Genomic DNA, 7,040 nt, shown 5'->3' on the forward strand with positions numbered 1-7,040 from the left:
TTTCCGATGAAGTCGGCTTTCTTTATGCCGTTCTTCGGCGGCCCGCGCTCTCCACGCTCTTCTGGCTAAGTGTCGATTCGAGGAAAACTACGAGTCGAATAATGCATAACGGATTCTCGGTCTAGCGAAGCTGTCAACTTTGCCATAAAAATATTTTTTTGTCTTGCATTCCAGTGGATGGTATTCTTTCTATTTGCAATGAAATTACGAGATTACGAGTTAACAGTTTGAATTAAGTACTGTGCAGAAAAAATATTATAATACAAATGGAAAATTTCAAATTTAAATTCAAATTCAAAGGACCAATCCAATAAAAGCTGTTTATTCTCATACACTGTAGAATGAAGACTTTCAACATTATAATTCGTACTATGCAATGTGCTGCATTATCTGTTAATGTATCTGCATTTATGATTTATTAATACAAATTTATTGGAATACTATTTTTATGCTAACTATTACATATTTTATTATATTTTTAATAGCAATAGTTATGACTCATATACGTAAACAACGGCAGAAAAAGTATGTAGATTAAATAACACATAATAATATATTATTTGAAAATATATTTTTGCGCGTGATGATGAGATCAAAGTGAACTGAATAACCTAAAGTAAATTACTCTCGTGATCAGATTGTTTCGAGAAGACACGCAAAAGCTTCCGAGAGGAGGGCATCATGCTTCTCGAGAACGGTGAAGAAGCGCGGAGGCGGCGTCAAAGGTGGGAACCTTCGAGGAATCTTTAATAAACACCACCATTGTATGCTAATCCATAAATATGCTCTGACTACAGTGCAAGCTTGCGTACAAACCAGCTGCGCCATGCATGCCTGCGTACACGTGCGGCTCTTCTCGATCCAGTCTCTGGACGAATGCCAAAAGTGGAAATTTCATAGTACTCTCTAAAGATACGTTTCCCCGATATCGATAAAAAATGTTACGTCATTCATGTGTTCACACTTGTTTAAAAAGAGGAAAGTGTGTAAATATTGCATTAATTTTTTATCTTTTCTTTTTGTTATTTATTTACGATAATTTAAATTGTGGCATAAAATATATTTTATTTATATTTGCCAAAATTTAAATATTCTGAAAATACTATAAATACTATAAATGATAAGAGAGTGGATGGAAAGTGAAATAAATACAAAATAACGAATAACATGATAACTCACAGTAGAAATTTTTGTATCTATTTAAGTTCTACCTTTTTATACGACTTTTTTACGTCCTGTTATTATGGTTTTAAAGAATTATTGCATAAATATTTTTACCTTTATATTTGATAATATCATCGAATTTGAAGAAAGAATAGGTCATGGTGATCGAAGTTTGAGGTTCGTCGTTTGAAAATAATTATTTTATTACCAAGTTCAGCGCTGAAGCGAGACGTTGTGGAACTTTCTTTTGCGGAGGAAAACTCAGGGGCTTTATAGAGGACGAAGTTTTCTACGGCGCCTACGAGAAACACGAGGCTAACGGGAAAATTCAATTCGCCGCGAATTTAATAAGAAGTCTACGATCGGATTTGTATTACGAAAAGGCGAGACTTTATTTATTGATAAAATTAAATAGCGTTTCATTTTATCTATTTTTATTACTCTTCTTAAAAGGACACACATATATTTTTGATTGGCAGAATATTTGTTATATATGACGTAATAAAATTAATGATACTGATTTTTTTTTCCGATGATATAGAATAACTTACATTAGTTAACAAAAAAAAAAGGTCAACATATATATATATATATATTTAAATATTGACAATACTTATAGTGCCTGTTTCACAAAACGCATAATAAAAATTTATAATGTTTCATAAAATATAAATATTTTTTTTAATGAATGTATAAGATCCTATATATAATAATATAATAATACTATATTCTTTTATTCCTTATCAATAATAATTATAAAATTTTATTTGTTAAAGAAGAAAATGATATTAAAAAAAATTTTTTAAATTTCTTTGCATCTTGAAAAAGTTACAATATATCAATTGATTACGAGAAATGACATTGACGCAATGCGGCGAAGTGTCGTTTATCAGTAACAATTGTAACAGTGAGCGAAAGGAAAATGTAAAGGAAAGGGTAGCGCGAAACGTATTTACATTTATTTATCGGCGGGTATGTAAAATATGACACATAATACGCGATTTATATACGTGTTTTCATGCTATTGTACAACGCTCATTGTACAGCGTATTGTACGTCTATGAGTTGAAGAGGAATAGAACAAGTCGATTAGAGGCGCGATATGAAGCGTGCATGTCGATAGCATGCCGAAGTATCATTGAATTTTAAACGCTCGGTGCCTGCACCTTGTTCACGCCTCTGCTCACCTTTCCGAATCACGACTGTCGAGCGATTAAGCATTTTTCAAGGAGGCACCGCGTGCGCCGGGCGTTACTGTTACTCCACAATGATCGGCAATCTTGTATCCGAATAACGGTACTCGAGTAGTAGGTGGTAGGAAAATAATGGTATAATTTAGAGATTTTTTTTAGCTGTATATGCACGGAGTGTTGCACAAGATGCACTCCCAAGCATTATACGCTTTCTCTCCGTTAGGATACTTGAGAACAACAAGGATGTCATTTGTTTCAATATTAAAGCATGAACAATTGAAAATTAAGAGATTATCGCGAATTAAGCGGCAGATAAAAAAGACATAAGAACATTATATGATTCGTTTAATTTCGCAATTCAATTTTCAAGTTTCGAATTATTGTATTAATATTTATATAATATATGACAAAATTAAGAAATTATTTTTATAAACATGCTCTAAAAAAAGATATTTCGTTTGTACTTAAAATTGATTATTTAAGTACTTTTAACATATCACTCTGTGACAAATTAAGAAAATATTTTCAAACGAATTAATTTTGTTACTTTAAGATAAATTTATTGACATTTTTATAGTATAATATAAAAATGTGTAATTATATATGTTGTATGTTTAAAAAAATATTAATTACGTGTTTTATCTTGTTAGCAATGTCTACATTTTGAACTCTCGCAGATTGATAAAAGCGATGCGATTCGCGAAGACGTCGACGAGAAGCGTGATGCAACTGTGATGTTTTCTATTGCGAATGATGGTGACACGGTTCCCTCTTGAAACGCTTTAAAACGTAGAAACGTCCGCCTGCGGCACAACTCCCTTTGTCGCGGCGCACCGACGACGACTGCAATGAGACATAAATTGCAATTAGCACCACCGTATCTATGAGAGAGTACGACGTTGCGCCGCATTATGTTGCTAGCGTGCACATGCGGTCCGCGTTCCTTGCAGTTACAACATTGGCTAGTCTTAGAAAACTGGTCGACCACAATGTGAGACTCGGCGAGTCTTCCAATGAAGCCCGCACCGTTAAAGTGAAATACACGGGGAGGCTCCGATATATGTCTAGAATGTTGCTTTTTAATTCCACAGCAGCAGTTAAAACTTTTTTTCCTATCTGATCGCGCACCAGGAATGTACCAGATCTGACACGTTTCTCGGACGAAGTTCATTCTTTAAGTATTTGCCATGCATTCTTTAGTAAGTATGTATTTCCTGCATTTCAGTTTACAGTCAAATGTCATGAGAACTTATTGTGGGAGATAACGAACAGCGGATTCTAATAATAATAAAATATAAAAATAAAATTTGAATTAAATTATATTAATATACAAATTATATTAATGTAACCATAAATCTAATATTAGCCTATGTATGATTTTCGCGATTATTGGAGCGTAAATAATATATTTATAAGGCGATAATTATTTATTTTAATAAAAATATAAACAAATAATATTATAATCAATATTATAATATTAGTTGTATTACTAGACATAAGACATAGAAAAAAATATTAGAATAAGGCTTTTTTTAATGAGACGATCATACAAATTAATAAACAAATTTAATGACTAAAAATAAAGTACTGCTTTTTAATATTATCTACTCTCTGAGCGCATATATGAATCCAAGAGCAATAAATTAAAAGCAATAATTAAAAAAAATAAACGGACGTACAATGTCTTTCCTTTTCATTTTTTATGCATATGAATTAAATCGTGCCGACTTATGACTACTTGACTGACAAAGTCTATGATGCTTAAAGTGGCATAATAAGAAGTTCAGCATCACTCACGAGCTCGGGTAACGACATTCCACTGAGACTGCAACAAAGGAAGCCCGTGGTAAAAATTCAAGGAACAACTCTATATCGCTGGCATAAGTCACGGTAGCGCGGTATCGGGATCAGTTAGGTTTGCTAGCAACCGGAACGTTCCGCGATGCGATCGGTCCACAAGGGTCGATTTGACCCTTACCTAGAACAAGGATAACGTACGCGAAGAGAAACATAACCGCTACGGAGAAACGCGAGAAGAGAACGTCGAACGGCGTTGAGTCGCATCACGAAAAGACAATGAAAAGAAAACGTCGGGCGAAGTTCTTGTTAGGCGAAGCTATTATCATTAATTAAACAGCGGTCGCGCTATCTCGATTCACGTCTTGCCGATGTGATGCCACGACATTAAAGACCGTATGACACCGTAAAGACTTCAAGTTGTTGGTACTCGTTATCGAAGAAATGACGGATCTGCCTCTTTTGCTTGTATCACTTATGCATCGGAGACCGATCGAGAAGGCGTATCGAGCAATTCTCTTTCTTTCTCCTTTTCTCGCTTTCTCACTTTCTCTCTATTGAAAATTGTTGGCTGCGATCGGTGCGAAAAATAATTCACGCACCGATTTGGCTCTCTGGCGTATCGTAAATTAAGTCGTAAATTAAACTGGAATGAATGCGGAATAAGAGATCGCAGCGCGTAAGCCATTCGGCGACAGAGTTATAGAGGCAGCGACATCGTAAACATGGTCATCGTATTTACGATACCACTTGTTGCAAAAGTTTTCGTACTCCTGGAGACATTAAGTTAATTCCTATTTATGTGCGTCCGGCATTTATTTATATAGATTTTTACTGACTTTAAAGTTGTATTTACAAAGTCGATTTTAATTTATATATTTTATATATGTGTGCGTGTGTGCGTGTGTGTGCGTGCGTGTGCGTGTGTGTGCGTGTGTGTGTGTGTGTGTGTGTGTGTGTGTGTGTAATCTTAAATATATGTAATACAGTAACATATGGCTTCCTTACTTTAAAAATGACACAATTAAAAAATGTTTTCTAGTTGTTAAACGAATTAGATATACATTATCCTATCAATCATTAAAAATGAATTATTGTAACTTCATAAAAAAAAAACGTTAAAATGTTATAACTAAAACAAAAAGATAGTTTTAAGAAAAATCACAATTCAAAAAAAGGATGATTTTTTTAAAGAGTTTAACATTTGATCATATAAAGAATATATTCTCTTTGCCAATATTTTATTAGTTTATAATTTTATTAGTTTATAATTTTTTTAAAAATTGATTTTTCTTCTTTTCTGAGAAACTTAATTTTTTGAATGATGTATGTTTCTTTTGAAATAAAAGAGTAATATATAATGAACTGATCATAACCATTTTTTTAATACGAATCTATTGCACATTTCAAATTAATAATATTATAAACATTCATATACTTTTGATATCTACAAAAATATTTCAAGCATCTTGTGTAATTTCTCTTGTACAATGCATTTTTAATTAGAAAGGATGAAATATTTTATTAACAACATAAACAATATTTTTTAAAATACGTGATGTTAATATTTTATATTATATTACGAAACCATCTCGTATATTTCGAAAGTGCAATGCGTTGCAATGTGTCAAGCAACATATACGGCTACTTATGCAAAGAATATATAGTATAATTAAAAATTATTATGATATGAGAAAATATGATATATCAAAGTCACGCGACGATTTTATTTGACTTGTGATACTAAAACGTGCTTTGAACTTGCACAAGTGTAATCGAACTTCTCACAGAGAGATTCAACGAGCCAGATTCTTCAAAGTATCGACTCGGCCAAGGAGAAGGGTAAAAGGGATTGTTTACGATCCAAAGAATTACTCTCGAATTGTTGTCCCGCGAGACCGCTTCTCACAAAGCCACCGATTAAGCACTATCGGGGGCTACCAGGAAGCGGTAAACCACTTCCACGGATTCGTTCTTGCCTTAATCCAGCACACCCTGATCCTACGATCATATATTTTAGCTCGGTATATGCTCATGTGCAGAATTATCACGATGTAGCAAACTAAACATATGTTACCGAGTCGTGCCTGCTTTCCAACAAGAGAAACGATATCCCGAAAGATATGAAGATATACACTTATCAAAATATATAGCGATATGTAAAATCCTTTGTTACATTTATTCTATTCTAAATATGCATGAGAAAAGGAAGGGATAGGATTTATATATTGTTCTCAAACGAGGTCATCATCATTGCTTTCAATTAAAAATAGCGTGTCGTTACGTTTAACGAAATAAAAACGATGATATTATTGTAATATAAAACTATTATATTGATAATTTTATCTCATTTTTTTCCGTAGTTTTACTCATAAATCTGTTGTACTAAATGTACATGTCAGATGCTGGAAATAGGCGTGCATTTCTGAAAAAGTTCAATGAACCGAAAGATTATTGCAACTGTACTTCTCTGGTCAACTTTATCCGTTAGAAGTAGTTACCTACTTCCGCGGATAAATGTTCGTTTCTATCCTTACGCAACATGTATTGACCTACCACGGTAAACTTTACGTTTATATGCATTCGGTACGACGATAGGGGATAGCCCATACGTCACCGAATCGTGATTCTCGAGAACTCCAAGTCGATGTTGTTAACCCCCATCAAAGCCAGAAGTTCTCGACTTCGTGATGTTGAACATTTCTAGCATTTGAGCCGACATCTGTAAAAGATAAAATACTGTCTATATTTCTATAGTCCTTTATTTCATTATTTCATTAAAAAAACCACACGAAATATACGTATAAAGTTAAGACATTTGTATTTAATACAAAGCAGGATATTTGATACATAATTCTAATCACTAGAACTTCATTTAGTACAAAT

General features: G+C 33.3%; 1 pseudogene; it reads right to left on the reverse strand.

Moving 5' to 3' along the window:
- Positions 1-2,995: 2,995 nt before the first annotated feature.
- The window catches only part of LOC105622496, an 11,975-nt pseudogene continuing 7,930 nt past the window's right edge, over positions 2,996-7,040 (reverse strand).

Source organism: Atta cephalotes (assembly GCF_000143395.1).
Source record: "Atta cephalotes unplaced genomic scaffold scaffold00045, whole genome shotgun sequence".
Lineage (NCBI taxonomy): Eukaryota > Metazoa > Arthropoda > Insecta > Hymenoptera > Formicidae > Atta > Atta cephalotes.